Raw genomic sequence first — 16,423 nt, forward strand, 5'->3', positions numbered from 1 at the left:
CGGGTGCTGCAGACAGAAGATGGAACCTCCCCACACTCACAATTCCGTCACACGGCTGACTGTGTGGGGGAGATTTGGGTCCGCCCTCCACGCAGCTGAGTGGTGTCAAAGGTGTTCCCTGGCAGGGGGAAGTCCGCTAATTATCTCACATGTCCAGGGGGAGGCACAAGATGCTACCTGCATTTCCAGCCAAACCCCCGCCTTTCCATGGCAGCACTCACAGGCAGACACTCGACTAACACACGCGAAGGGCTCCTAGGAGATCCAAGGTCCTGCAGACAGAAGACGGAACCTCCCCAAAATCAGAATTCCGGAACACGGCTGACGGTGTGGGGGAAGTTTGGGGCCGCCTTCCACGCAGCTGTGTGGTGTCAAAGGGTTCCCTGGCAGGGGGAAGTCGGCTAATTACCTCCCCTGTCCAGGGGGAGGCACTAGGTGCTACCTGCATTTCCAGCCCTACCCCCGACTTTCCCCGGCAGCCCGCAATGGCAGACACTTGTGGAAGACACCCGAAGGGCTCCTAGGAGATCCCGGTTGCTGCAGACAGAAGACGGAACCTCCCCACACTCAGAATTTCGGAACACGTCTGACTGTGTGGGGGAGGAATGGGGTCGCCGTCCACGAGGCTGACTGGTGTCACAGGTGTTCCCTGGCAGGGGGAAGTCCGCTAATTACCTCCCAACTCCAGGGGGATGCACTAGATGCTACCTGCATTTCCAGCCCAACCCCCGCATTTCCCCGGCAGCCCGCCCTGTGAGACACTCGGGGAAGACACGCGAATGGATCCTAGTGGATCCAAGGTCCTGCAGACAGAAGACGGAACCTCCCCACATTCAAAATTCCGGAACACGGCTGGCTGTGTGGGGGACGTTTGGGGCCGCCCTCCTCGCAGCTGAGTGGTGTCAAAGGTGTTCCCTGGCAGGGGGAAGTCCGCTAATTGCCTACCCTGTCCAGGGGGAGGCACTAGATGCTACCTGCATTTCCAGCCCAACCCCCGCATTTCCCTGGCAGTCCGCATAGGCAGACACTTGGGGAAGACACGCGAAGGGCTCCTAGGAGATCCCGGGTGCTGCAGACAGAAGACGGAACCTCCCCACAATCAGAATTCCGGAAAACGTCTGACTGTTTGGGGGAGGTTTGGGGCCGCCGTCTACGCAGCTGACTGGTGTCACAGGTGTTCCCTGGCAGGGGGAAGTCCGCTAATTGCCTACCCTGTCCAGGGGGAGGCACTAGATGCTACCAGCATTTCCAGCCCATCCCCCGCCTTTCCCCCGCAGTCCGCACAGGCAGACACTCGGGGAAGACACGCGAATGGCTCCTAGGTGATCCCGGATGCTGCAGAGAGAAGACGGAACCTCCAAACACTCAGAATTCCTGAACACGGCTAACTGTGTGGGGGAGGATTGGGGCCGCTGTCCATGCAGCTGACTGGTGTCACAGGTGATCCCTGGCATGGGGAAGTCCGCTAATTACCTCCCATGTCCAGGGGGAAGCACTAGATAATACCTGCATTTCCAGCCCAACCCCCGACTTTCCCCGGCAGCCCGTACTGTGAGACAATCGGGGAAGACACGAATGGCTACTAGGAGATCCAAGGTCCTGCAGACAGAAGACGGAACCTCCCCACACTCACAATTCCGGAACACGTCTGACTGTGTGGGGGAGGTTTGGGGCCGCCGTCCATGGAGCTGACTGGTGTCACAGGTGTTCCCTGGCAGGGGGAAGTCCGCTAATTACCTCCCAACTCCAGGGGGATGCACTAGATGCTACCTGCATTTCCAGCCCAACCCCCGCATTTCCCCGGCAGCCCGCCCTGGGAGACACTCGGGAAAGACACGCGAAGTGCTCCTAGGAGATCCAAGTTCCTGCAGACAGAAGACGGAAACTCCCCACACTCACAATTCCGTCACACGGCTGACTGTGTGGGGGAGATTTGGGTCCGCCCTCCACGCAGCTGAGTGGTGTCAAAGGTGTTCCCTGGCAGGGGGAAGTCCGCTAATTATCTCCCATGTCCAGGGGGAGGCACTAGATGCTACCTGCATTTCCAGCCAAACCCCCGCCTTTCCATGGCAGCACTCACAGGCAGACACTCGACTAACACACGCGAAGGGCTCCTAGGAGATCCAAGGTCCTGCAGACAGAAGACGGAACCTCCCCAAAATCAGAATTCCGGAACACGGCTGACGGTGTGGGGGAAGTTTGGGGCCGCCTTCCACGCAGCTGTGTGGTGTCAAAGGGGTTCCCTGGCAGGGGGAAGTCGGCTAATTACCTCCCCTGTCCAGGGGGAGGCACTAGGTGCTACCTGCATTTCCAGCCCTACCCCCGACTTTCCCCGGCAGCCCGCAATGGCAGACACTTGTGGAAGACACCCGAAGGGCTCCTAGGAGATCCCGGGTGCTGCAGACAGAAGACGGAACCTCCCCACACTCAGAATTTCGGAACACGTCTGGCTGTGTGGGGGAGGAATGGGGTCGCCGTCCACGAGGCTGACTGGTGTCACAGGTGTTCCCTGGCAGGGGGAAGTCCGCTAATTACCTCCCAACTCCAGGGGGATGCACTAGATGCTACCTGCATTTCCAACCCAACCCCCGCCTTTCCCCGGCAGCCCGCCCTGTGAGACACTCGGGGAAGACACGCGAATGGATCCTAGTGGATCCAAGGTCCTGCAGACAGAAGACGGAACCTCCCCACATTCAAAATTCCGGAACACGGCTGGCTGTGTGGGGGACGTTTGGGGCCGCCCTCCTCGCAGCTGAGTGGTGTCAAAGGTGTTCCCTGGCAGGGGGAAGTCCGCTAATTGCCTACCCTGTCCAGGGGGAGGCACTAGATGCTACCTGCATTTCCAGCCCAACCCCCGCATTTCCCTGGCAGTCCGCATAGGCAGACACTTGGGGAAGACACGCGAATGTCTCCTAGGAGATCCCGGGTGCTGCAGACAGAAGACGGAACCTCCCAACAATCAGAATTCCGGAAAACGTCTGACTGTTTGGGGGAGGTTTGGGGCCGCCGTCTACGCAGCTGACTGGTGTCACAGGTGTTCCCTGGCAGGGGGAAGTCCGCTAATTGCCTACCCTGTCCAGGGGGAGGCACTAGATGCTACCTGCATTTCCAGCCCATCCCCCGCCTTTCCCCCGCAGTCCGCACAGGCAGACACTCGGGGAAGACACGCGAATGGCTCCTAGGTGATCCCGGATGCTGCAGAGAGAAGACGGAACCTCCAAACACTCAGAATTCCGGAACACGGCTAACTGTGTGGGGGAGGATTGGGGCCGCCGTCCACGCGGATGACTGGTGTCACAGGTGATCCCTGGCATGGGGAAGTCCGCTAATTTCCTCCCAAATCCAGGGGGATGCACTAGATGCTACCTGCATTTCCAGCCCAACCCCTGCATTTACCCGGCAGCCCGCCCTGGGAGACACTCGGGAAAGACACGCGAAGTGCTCCTAGGAGATCCAAGGTCCTGCAGACAGAAGACGGAACCTCCCCACACTCACAATTCCGTCACACGGCTGACTGTGTTGGGAAGATTTGGGTCCGCCCTCCACGCAGCTGAGTGGTGTCAAAGGTGTTCCCTGGCAGGGGGAAGTCCGCTAATTACCTCCCATGTCCAGGGGGAGGCACTAGATGCTACCTGCATTTCCAGCCCAACCCCCGCCTTTCCATGGCAGCACTCACAGGCAGACACTCGACTAACACACGCGAAGGGCTCCTAGGAGATCCAAGGTCCTGCAGACAGAAGACGGAACCTCCCCAAAATCAGAATTCCGGAACACGGCTGACGGTGTGGGGGAAGTTTGGGGCCGCCTTCCACGCAGCTGAGTGGTGTCAAAGGGGTTCCCTGGCAGGGGGAAGTCGGCTAATTACCTCCCCTGTCCAGGGGGAGGCACTAGGTGCTACCTGCATTTCCAGCCCTACCCCCGACTTTCCCCGGCAGCCCGCAATGGCAGACACTTGTGGAAGACACCCGAAGGGCTCCTAGGAGATCCCGGGTGCTGCAGACAGAAGACGGAACCTCCCCACACTCAGAATTCCGGAACACGGCTGACTGTGTGGGGGAGGAATGGGGTCGCCGTCCACGAGGCTGACTGGTGTCACAGGTGTTCCCTGGCAGGGGGAAGTCCGCTAATTTCCTCCCAACTCCAGGGGGATGCACTAGATGCTACCTGCATTTCCAGCCCAACCCCCGCCTTTCCCCGGCAGCCCGCCCTGTGAGACACTCGGGGAAGACACGCGAATGGATCCTAGTGGATCCAAGGTCCTGCAGACAGAAGACGGAACCTCCCCACATTCAAAATTCCGGAACACGGCTGGCTGTGTGGGGGACGTTAGGGGCCGCCCTCCTCGCAGCTGAGTGGTGTCAAAGGTGTTCCCTGGCAGGGGGAAGTCCGCTAATTGCCTACCCTGTCCAGGGGGAGGCACTAGATGCTACCTGCATTTCCAGCCCAACCCCCGCATTTCCCTGGCAGTCCGCACAGGCAGACACTTGGGGAAGACACGCGAAGGGCTCCTAGGAGATCCCGGGTGCTGCAGACAGAAGACGGAACCTCCCCACAATCAGAATTCCGGAAAACGTCTGACTGTTTGGGGGAGGTTTGGGGCCGCCGTCTACGCAGCTGACTGGTGTCACAGGTGTTACCTGGCAGGGGAAATCCGCTAATTAAATCCCCTGTCCAGGGAGAGGAACTAGATGCTACCTGCATTTCCCGCCCAACCCCCGCCTTTCCCCTGCAGCCCGCAATTGGAGACACTCGGGGAATACTCGCGAAAGGCTCCTAGGAAATCCAAGGTCCTGCAGACAGAAGACGGAACCTCTCCACACTCACAATTCCAGAACACGTCTGAATGTGTGGGGGAGGTTTGGGGCCGCCCTCCTCGCAGCTGAGTGGTATCAAAGGAGTTCCCTGGCAGGGGGAATTCCGCTAATTGCCTACCCTGTCGAGGGGGAGGAACTAGATGCTACCTGCATTTCCAACCCAACCCCCGCCTTTCCTCGGCAGTCCGCACAGGCAGACACTCGGGGAAGACACGCGAAAGGCTCCTAGGTGATCCCGGATGCTGCAGAGAGAAGACGGAAACTCCAAACACTCAGAATTCCGGAACACGGCTAACTGTGTGTGGGAGGATTGGGGCCGCCGTCCACGAAGCTGACTGGTGTCACAGGTGATCCCTGGCATGGGGAAGTCCGCTAATTACCTCCCATGTCCAGGGGGAAGCACTAGATAATACCTGCATTTCCAGCCCAACCCCCGCCTTTCCCCGGCAGCCCGTACTGTGAGACACTCGGGGAAGACACGAATGGCTACTAGGAGATCCAAGGTCCTGCAGACAGAAGACGGAACCTCCCCACACTCACAATTCCGGAACACGTCTGAGTGTGTGGGGGAGGTTTGGGGCCGCCTTCCAAGCAGCTGAGTGGTGTCAAAGGTGTTCCCTGGCAGGGGGATGTCCGCTAATTGCCTACCCAGTCCAGGGGGAGGCACTAGATACTACCTGCATTTCCAGACAAACCCCCGCCTTTCCCCGGCAGCCCGCAAAGGGAGACACTCGGGGAAGACACGCGAAGGGCTCCTAGGAGATCCCGGGTGCTGCAGACAGAAGACGGAACCTCCCCACACTCAGAATCCCGGAACACGGCTGACTGTGTGGGGGAGGTTTGGGGCCGCCGTCCACGCAGCTGACTGGTGTCACAGGTGTTCCCTGGCAGGGGGAAGTCCGCTAATTATCTCCCATGTCCAGGGGGAGGCACTAGATGCTACCTGCATTTCCAGCCAAACCCCCGCCTTTCCATGGCAGCACTCACAGGCAGACACTCGACTAACACACGCGAATGGTTCCTAGGAGATCCAAGGTCCTGCAGACAGAAGACGGAACCTCCCCAAAATCAGAATTCCGGAACACGGCTGACGGTGTGGGGGAAGTTTGGGGCCGCCTTCCACGCAGCTGTGTGGTGTCAAAGGGGTTCCCTGGCAGGGGGAAGTCGGCTAATTACCTCCCCTGTCCAGGGGGAGGCAGTAGGTGCTACCTGCATTTCCAGCCCTACCCCCGACTTTCCCCGGCAGCCCGCAATGGCAGACACTTGTGGAAGACACCCGAAGGGCTCCTAGGAGATCCCGGGTGCTGCAGACAGAAGACGGAACCTCCCCACACTCAGAATTTCGGAACACGTCTGGCTGTGTGGGGGAGGAATGGGGTCGCCGTCCACGAGGCTGACTGGTGTCACAGGTGTTCCCTGGCAGGGGGAAGTCCGCTAATTACCTCCCAACTCCAGGGGGATGCACTAGATGCTACCTGCATTTCCAGCCCAACCCCCGCCTTTCCCCGGCAGCCCGCCCTGTGAGACACTCGGGGAAGACACGCGAATGGATCCTAGTGGATCCAAGGTCCTGCAGACAGAAGACGGAACCTCCCCACATTCAAAATTCCGGAACACGGCTGGCTGTGTGGGGGACGTTTGGGGCCGCCCTCCTCGCAGCTGAGTGGTGTCAAAGGTGTTCCCTGGCAGGGGGAAGTCCGCTAATTGCCTACCCTGTCCAGGGGGAGGCACTAGATGCTACCTGCATTTCCAGCCCAACCCCCGCATTTCCCTGGCAGTCCGCATAGGCAGACACTTGGGGAAGACACGCGAAGGGCTCCTAGGAGATCCCGGGTGCTGCAGACAGAAGACGGAACCTCCCCACAATCAGAATTCCGGAATACGTCTGACTGTTTGGGGGAGGTTTGGGGCCGCCGTCTACGCAGCTGACTGGTGTCACAGGTGTTCCCTGGCAGGGGGACGTCCGCTAATTGCCTACCCTGTCCAGGGGGAGGCACTAGATGCTACCTGCATTTCCAGCCCATCCCCCGCCTTTCCCCCGCAGTCCGCACAGGCAGACACTCGGGGAAGACACGCGAATGGCTCCTAGGTGATCCCGGATGCTGCAGAGAGAAGACGGAACCTCCAAACACTCAGAATTCCGGAACACGGCTAACTGTGTGGGGGAGGATTGGGGCCGCCGTCCACGCAGATGACTGGTGTCACAGGTGATCCCTGGCATGGGGAAGTCCGCTAATTACCTCCCAAATCCAGGGGGATGCACTAGATGCTACCTGCATTTCCAGCCCAACCCCTGCATTTACCCGGCAGCCCGCCCTGGGAGACACTCGGGAAAGACACGCGAAGTGCTCCTAGGAGATCCAAGGTCCTGCAGACAGAAGACGGAACCTCCCCACACTCACAATTCCGTCACACGGCTGACTGTGTGGGGGAGATTTGGGTCCGCCCTCCACGCAGCTGAGTGGTGTCAAAGGTGTTCCCTGGCAGGGGGAAGTCCGCTAATTACCTCCCATGTCCAGGGGGAGGCACTAGATGCTACCTGCATTTCCAGCCCAACCCCCGCCTTTCCATGGCAGCACTCACAGGCAGACACTCGACTAACACACGCGAAGGGCTCCTAGGAGATCCAAGGTCCTGCAGACAGAAGACGGAACCTCCCCAAAATCAGAATTCCGGAACACGGCTGACGGTGTGGGGGAAGTTTGGGGCCGCCTTCCACGCAGCTGAGTGGTGTCAAAGGGGTTCCCTGGCAGGGGGAAGTCGGCTAATTACCTCCCATGTCCAGGGGGAGGCACTAGGTGCTACCTGCATTTCCAGCCCTACCCCCGACTTTCCCCGGCAGCCCGCAATGGCAGACACTTGTGGAAGACACCCGAAGGGCTCCTAGGAGATCCCGGGTGCTGCAGACAGAAGACGGAACCTCCCCACACTCAGAATTCCGGAACACGGCTGACTGTGTGGGGGAGGAATGGGGTCGCCGTCCACGAGGCTGACTGGTGTCACAGGTGTTCCCTGGCAGGGGGAAGTCCGCTAATTACCTCCCAACTCCAGGGGGATGCACTAGATGCTACCTGCATTTCCAGCCCAACCCCCGCCTTTCCCCGGCAGCCCGCCCTGTGAGACACTCGGGGAAGACACGCGAATGGATCCTAGTGGATCCAAGGTCCTGCAGACAGAAGACGGAACCTCCCCACATTCAAAATTCCGGAACACGGCTGGCTGTGTGGGGGACGTTAGGGGCCGCCCTCCTCGCAGCTGAGTGGTGTCAAAGGTGTTCCCTGGCAGGGGGAAGTCCGCTAATTGCCTACCCTGTCCAGGGGGAGGCACTAGATGCTACCTGCATTTCCAGCCCAACCCCCGCATTTCCCTGGCAGTCCGCACAGGCAGACACTTGGGGAAGACACGCGAAGGGCTCCTAGGAGATCCCGGGTGCTGCAGACAGAAGACGGAACCTCCACACAATCAGAATTCCGGAAAACGTCTGACTGTTTGGGGGAGGTTTGGGGCCGCCGTCTACGCAGCTGACTGGTGTCACAGGTGTTACCTGGCAGGGGAAATCCGCTAATTAAATCCCCTGTCCAGGGAGAGGAACTAGATGCTACCTGCATTTCCCGCCCAACCCCCGCCTTTCCCCTGCAGCCCGCAATTGGAGACACTCGGGGAATACTCGCGAAAGGCTCCTAGGAAATCCAAGGTCCTGCAGACAGAAGACGGAACCTCTCCACACTCACAATTCCAGAACACGTCTGAATGTGTGGGGGAGGTTTGGGGCCGCCCTCCTCGCAGCTGAGTGGTATCAAAGGAGTTCCCTGGAGGGGGAATTCCGCTAATTGCCTACCCTGTCGAGGGGGAGGAACTAGATGCTACCTGCATTTCCAACCCAACCCCCGCCTTTCCTCGGCAGTCCGCACAGGCAGACACTCGGGGAAGACACGCGAAAGGCTCCTAGGTGATCCCGGATGCTGCAGAGAGAAGACGGAAACTCCAAACACTCAGAATTCCGGAACACGGCTAACTGTGTGTGGGAGGATTGGGGCCGCCGTCCACGAAGCTGACTGGTGTCACAGGTGATCCCTGGCATGGGGAAGTCCGCTAATTACCTCCCATGTCCAGGGGGAAGCACTAGATAATACCTGCATTTCCAGCCCAACCCCCGCCTTTCCCCGGCAGCCCGTACTGTGAGACACTCGGGGAAGACACGAATGGCTACTAGGAGATCCAAGGTCCTGCAGACAGAAGACGGAACCTCCCCACACTCACAATTCCGGAACACGTCTGAGTGTGTGGGGGAGGTTTGGGGCCGCCTTCCAAGCAGCTGAGTGGTGTCAAAGGTGTTCCCTGGCAGGGGGATGTCCGCTAATTGCCTACCCAGTCCAGGGGGAGGCACTAGATACTACCTGCATTTCCAGACAAACCCCCGCCTTTCCCCGGCAGCCCGCAAAGGGAGACACTCGGGGAAGACACGCGAAGGGCTCCTAGGAGATCCCGGGTGCTGCAGACAGAAGACGGAACCTCCCCACACTCAGAATCCCGGAACACGGCTGACTGTGTGGGGGAGGTTTGGGGCCGCCGTCCACGCAGCTGACTGGTGTCACAGGTGTTCCCTGGCAGGGGGAAGTCCGCTAATTATCTCCCATGTCCAGGGGGAGGCACTAGATGCTACCTGCATTTCCAGCCAAACCCCCGCCTTTCCATGGCAGCACTCACAGGCAGACACTCGACTAACACACGCGAAGGGCTCCTAGGAGATCCAAGGTCCTGCAGACAGAAGACGGAACCTCCCCAAAATCAGAATTCCGGAACACGGCTGACGGTGTGGGGGAAGTTTGGGGCCGCCTTCCACGCAGCTGTGTGGTGTCAAAGGGGTTCCCTGGCAGGGGGAAGTCGGCTAATTACCTCCCCTGTCCAGGGGGAGGCACTAGGTGCTACCTGCATTTCCAGCCCTACCCCCGACTTTCCCCGGCAGCCCGCAATGGCAGACACTTGTGGAAGACACCCGAAGGGCTCCTAGGAGATCCCGGGTGCTGCAGACAGAAGACGGAACCTCCCCACACTCAGAATTTCGGAACACGTCTGGCTGTGTGGGGGAGGAATGGGGTCGCCGTCCACGAGGCTGACTGGTGTCACAGGTGTTCCCTGGCAGGGGGAAGTCCGCTAATTACCTCCCAACTCCAGGGGGATGCACTAGATGCTACCTGCATTTCCAGCCCAACCCCCGCCTTTCCCCGGCAGCCCGCCCTGTGAGACACTCGGGGAAGACACGCGAATGGATCCTAGTGGATCCAAGGTCCTGCAGACAGAAGACGGAACCTCCCCACATTCAAAATTCCGGAACACGGCTGGCTGTGTGGGGGACGTTTGGGGCCGCCCTCCTCGCAGCTGAGTGGTGTCAAAGGTGTTCCCTGGCAGGGGGAAGTCCGCTAATTGCCTACCCTGTCCAGGGGGAGGCACTAGATGCTACCTGCATTTCCAGCCCAACCCCCGCATTTCCCTGGCAGTCCGCATAGGCAGACACTTGGGGAAAACACGCGAAGGGCTCCTAGGAGATCCCGGGTGCTGCAGACAGAAGACGGAACCTCCCCACAATCAGAATTCCGGAAAACGTCTGACTGTTTGGGGGAGGTTTGGGGCCGCCGTCTACGCAGCTGACTGGTGTCACAGGTGTTCCCTGGCAGGGGGAAGTCCGCTAATTGCCTACCCTGTCCAGGGGGAGGCACTAGATGCTACCTGCATTTCCAGCCCATCCCCCGCCTTTCCCCCGCAGTCCGCACAGGCAGACACTCGGGGAAGACACGCGAATGGCTCCTAGGTGATCCCGGATGCTGCAGAGAGAAGACGGAACCTCCAAACACTCAGAATTCCGGAACACGGCTAACTGTGTGGGGGAGGATTGGGGCCGCCGTCCACGCAGCTGACTGGTGTCACAGGTGATCCCTGGCATGGGGAAGTCCGCTAATTACCTCCCAAATCCAGGGGGATGCACTAGATGCTACCTGCATTTCCAGCCCAACCCCTGCATTTACCCGGCAGCCCGCCCTGGGAGACACTCGGGAAAGACACGCGAAGTGCTCCTAGGAGATCCAAGGTCCTGCAGACAGAAGACGGAACCTCCCCACACTCACAATTCCGTCACACGGCTGACTGTGTGGGGGAGATTTGGGTCCGCCCTCCACGCAGCTGAGTGGTGTCAAAGGTGTTCCCTGGCAGGGGGAAGTCCGCTAATTACCTCCCATGTCCAGGGGGAGGCACTAGATGCTACCTGCATTTCCAGCCCAACCCCCGCATTTCCATGGCAGCACTCACAGGCAGACACTCGACTAACACACGCGAAGGGCTCCTAGGAGATCCAAGGTCCTGCAGACAGAAGACGGAACCTCCCCAAAATCAGAATTCCGGAACACGGCTGACGGTGTGGGGGAAGTTTGGGGCCGCCTTCCACGCAGCTGAGTGGTGTCAAAGGGGTTCCCTGGCAGGGGGAAGTCGGCTAATTACCTCCCCTGTCCAGGGGGAGGCACTAGGTGCTACCTGCATTTCCAGCCCTACCCCCGACTTTCCCCGGCAGCCCGCAATGGCAGACACTTGTGGAAGACACCCGAAGGGCTCCTAGGAGATCCCGGGTGCTGCAGACAGAAGACGGAACCTCCCCACACTCAGAATTCCGGAACACGGCTGACTGTGTGGGGGAGGAATGGGGTCGCCGTCCACGAGGCTGACTGGTGTCACAGGTGTTCCCTGGCAGGGGGAAGTCCGCTAATTACCTCCCAACTCCAGGGGGATGCACTAGATGCTACCTGCATTTCCAGCCAAACCCCCGCCTTTCCCCGGCAGCCCGCCCTGTGAGACACTCGGGGAAGACACGCGAATGGATCCTAGTGGATCCAAGGTCCTGCAGACAGAAGACGGAACCTCCCCACATTCAAAATTCCGGAACACGGCTGGCTGTGTGGGGGACGTTAGGGGCCGCCCTCCTCGCAGCTGAGTGGTGTCAAAGGTGTTCCCTGGCAGGGGGAAGTCCGCTAATTGCCTACCCTGTCCAGGGGGAGGCACTAGATGCTACCTGCATTTCCAGCCCAACCCCCGCATTTCCCTGGCAGTCCGCACAGGCAGACACTTGGGGAAGACACGCGAAGGGCTCCTAGGAGATCCCGGGTGCTGCAGACAGAAGACGGAACCTCCCCACAATCAGAATTCCGGAAAACGTCTGACTGTTTGGGGGAGGTTTGGGGCCGCCGTCTACGCAGCTGACTGGTGTCACAGGTGTTACCTGGCAGGGGAAATCCGCTAATTAAATCCCCTGTCCAGGGAGAGGAACTAGATGCTACCTGCATTTCCCGCCCAACCCCCGCCTTTCCCCTGCAGCCCGCAATTGGAGACACTCGGGGAATACTCGCGAAAGGCTCCTAGGAAATCCAAGGTCCTGCAGACAGAAGACGGAACCTCCCCACACTCACAATTCCAGAACACGTCTGAATGTGTGGGGGAGGTTTGGGGCCGCCCTCCTCGCAGCTGAGTGGTATCAAAGGAGTTCCCTGGCAGGGGGAATTCCGCTAATTGCCTACCCTGTCGAGGGGGAGGAACTAGATGCTACCTGCATTTCCAACCCAACCCCCGCATTTCCTCGGCAGTCCGCACAGGCAGACACTCGGGGAAGACACGCGAAGGGCTCCTAGGTGATCCCGGATGCTGCAGAGAGAAGACGGAAACTAAAAACACTCAGAATTCCGGAACACGGCTAACTGTGTGTGGGAGGATTGGGGCCGCCGTCCACGAAGCTGACTGGTGTCACAGGTGATCCCTGGCATGGGGAAGTCCGCTAATTACCTCCCATGTCCAGGGGGAAGCACTAGATAATACCTGCATTTCCAGCCCAACCCCCGCCTTTCCCCGGCAGCCCGTACTGTGAGACACTCGGGGAAGACACGAATGGCTACTAGGAGATCCAAGGTCCTGCAGACAGAAGACGGAACCTCCCCACACTCACAATTCCGGAACACGTCTGAGTGTGTGGGGGAGGTTTGGGGCCGCCTTCCAAGCAGCTGAGTGGTGTCAAAGGTGTTCCCTGGCAGGGGGATGTCCGCTAATTGCCTACCCAGTCCAGGGGGAGGCACTAGATACTACCTGCATTTCCAGACAAACCCCCGCCTTTCCCCGGCAGCCCGCAAAGGGAGACACTCGGGGAAGACACGCGAAGGGCTCCTAGGAGATCCCGGGTGCTGCAGACAGAAGACGGAACCTCCCCACACTCAGAATCCCGGAACACGGCTGACTGTGTGGGGGAGGTTTGGGGCCGCCGTCCACGCAGCTGACTGGTGTCACAGGTGTTCCCTGGCAGGGGGAAGTCCGCTAATTATCTCCCATGTCCAGGGGGAGGCACTAGATGCTACCTGCATTTCCAGCCAAACCCCCGCCTTTCCATGGCAGCACTCACAGGCAGACACTCGACTAACACACGCGAAGGGCTCCTAGGAGATCCAAGGTCCTGCAGACAGAAGACGGAACCTCCCCAAAATCAGAATTCCGGAACACGGCTGACGGTGTGGGGGAAGTTTGGGGCCGCCTTCCACGCAGCTGTGTGGTGTCAAAGGGGTTCCCTGGCAGGGGGAAGTCGGCTAATTACCTCCCCTGTCCAGGGGGAGGCACTAGGTGCTACCTGCATTTCCAGCCCTACCCCCGACTTTCCCCGGCAGCCCGCAATGGCAGACACTTGTGGAAGACACCCGAAGGGCTCCTAGGAGATCCCGGGTGCTGCAGACAGAAGACGGAACCTCCCCACACTCAGAATTTCGGAACACGTCTGGCTGTGTGGGGGAGGAATGGGGTCGCCGTCCACGAGGCTGACTGGTGTCACAGGTGTTCCCTGGCAGGGGGAAGTCCGCTAATTACCTCCCAACTCCAGGGGGATGCACTAGATGCTACCTGCATTTCCAGCCCAACCCCCGCCTTTCCCCGGCAGCCCGCCCTGTGAGACACTCGGGGAAGACACGCGAATGGATCCTAGTGGATCCAAGGTCCTGCAGACAGAAGACGGAACCTCCCCACATTCAAAATTCCGGAACACGGCTGGCTGTGTGGGGGACGTTTGGGGCCGCCCTCCTCGCAGCTGAGTGGTGTCAAAGGTGTTCCCTGGCAGGGGGAAGTCCGCTAATTGCCTACCCTGTCCAGGGGGAGGCACTAGATGCTACCTGCATTTCCAGCCCAACCCCCGCATTTCCCTGGCAGTCCGCATAGGCAGACACTTGGGGAAAACACGCGAAGGGCTCCTAGGAGATCCCGGGTGCTGCAGACAGAAGACGGAACCTCCCCACAATCAGAATTCCGGAAAACGTCTGACTGTTTGGGGGAGGTTTGGGGCCGCCGTCTACGCAGCTGACTGGTGTCACAGGTGTTCCCTGGCAGGGGGAAGTCCGCTAATTGCCTACCCTGTCCAGGGGGAGGCACTAGATGCTACCTGCATTTCCAGCCCATCCCCCGCCTTTCCCCCGCAGTCCGCACAGGCAGACACTCGGGGAAGACACGCGAATGGCTCCTAGGTGATCCCGGATGCTGCAGAGAGAAGACGGAACCTCCAAACACTCAGAATTCCGGAACACGGCTAACTGTGTGGGGGAGGATTGGGGCCGCCGTCCACGCAGCTGACTGGTGTCACAGGTGATCCCTGGCATGGGGAAGTCCGCTAATTACCTCCCAAATCCAGGGGGATGCACTAGATGCTACCTGCATTTCCAGCCCAACCCCTGCATTTACCCGGCAGCCCGCCCTGGGAGACACTCGGGAAAGACACGCGAAGTGCTCCTAGGAGATCCAAGGTCCTGCAGACAGAAGACGGAACCTCCCCACACTCACAATTCCGTCACACGGCTGACTGTGTGGGGGAGATTTGGGTCCGCCCTCCACGCAGCTGAGTGGTGTCAAAGGTGTTCCCTGGCAGGGGGAAGTCCGCTAATTACCTCCCATGTCCAGGGGGAGGCACTAGATGCTACCTGCATTTCCAGCCCAACCCCCGCATTTCCATGGCAGCACTCACAGGCAGACACTCGACTAACACACGCGAAGGGCTCCTAGGAGATCCAAGGTCCTGCAGACAGAAGACGGAACCTCCCCAAAATCAGAATTCCGGAACACGGCTGACGGTGTGGGGGAAGTTTGGGGCCGCCTTCCACGCAGCTGAGTGGTGTCAAAGGGGTTCCCTGGCAGGGGGAAGTCGGCTAATTACCTCCCCTGTCCAGGGGGAGGCACTAGGTGCTACCTGCATTTCCAGGCCTACCCCCGACTTTCCCCGGCAGCCCGCAATGGCAGAAACTTGTGGAAGACACCCGAAGGGCTCCTAGGAGATCCCGGGTGCTGCAGACAGAAGACGGAACCTCCCCACACTCAGAATTCCGGAACACGGCTGACTGTGTGGGGGAGGAATGGGGTCGCCGTCCACGAGGCTGACTGGTGTCACAGGTGTTCCCTGGCAGGGGGAAGTCCGCTAATTACCTCCCAACTCCAGGGGGATGCACTAGATGCTACCTGCATTTCCAGCCAAACCCCCGCCTTTCCCCGGCAGCCCGCCCTGTGAGACACTCGGGGAAGACACGCGAATGGATCCTAGTGGATCCAAGGTCCTGCAGACAGAAGACGGAACCTCCCCACATTCAAAATTCCGGAACACGGCTGGCTGTGTGGGGGACGTTAGGGGCCGCCCTCCTCGCAGCTGAGTGGTGTCAAAGGTGTTCCCTGGCAGGGGGAAGTCCGCTAATTGCCTACCCTGTCCAGGGGGAGGCACTAGATGCTACCTGCATTTCCAGCCCAACCCCCGCATTTCCCTGGCAGTCCGCACAGGCAGACACTTGGGGAAGACACGCGAAGGGCTCCTAGGAGATCCCGGGTGCTGCAGACAGAAGACGGAACCTCCCCACAATCAGAATTCCGGAAAACGTCTGACTGTTTGGGGGAGGTTTGGGGCCGCCGTCTACGCAGCTGACTGGTGTCACAGGTGTTACCTGGCAGGGGAAATCCGCTAATTAAATCCCCTGTCCAGGGAGAGGAACTAGATGCTACCTGCATTTCCCGCCCAACCCCCGCCTTTCCCCTGCAGCCCGCAATTGGAGACACTCGGGGAATACTCGCGAAAGGCTCCTAGGAAATCCAAGGTCCTGCAGACAGAAGACGGAACCTCTCCACACTCACAATTCCAGAACACGTCTGAATGTGTGGGGGAGGTTTGGGGCCGCCCTCCTCGCAGCTGAGTGGTATCAAAGGAGTTCCCTGGAGGGGGAATTCCGCTAATTGCCTACCCTGTCGAGGGGGAGGAACTAGATGCTACCTGCATTTCCAACCCAACCCCCGCCTTTCCTCGGCAGTCCGCACAGGCAGACACTCGGGGAAGACACGCGAAAGGCTCCTAGGTGATCCCGGATGCTGCAGAGAGAAGACGGAAACTCCAAACACTCAGAATTCCGGAACACGGCTAACTGTGTGTGGGAGGATTGGGGCCGCCGTCCACGAAGCTGACTGGTGTCACAGGTGATCCCTGGCATGGGGAAGTCCGCTAATTACCTCCCATGTCCAGGGGGAAGCACTAGATAATACCTGCATTTCCAGCCCAACCCCCGCCTTTCCCCGGC

This window comes from Camelus dromedarius, unplaced genomic scaffold (assembly GCF_036321535.1).
Source record: "Camelus dromedarius isolate mCamDro1 unplaced genomic scaffold, mCamDro1.pat HAP1_SCAFFOLD_155, whole genome shotgun sequence".
NCBI lineage: Eukaryota > Metazoa > Chordata > Mammalia > Artiodactyla > Camelidae > Camelus > Camelus dromedarius.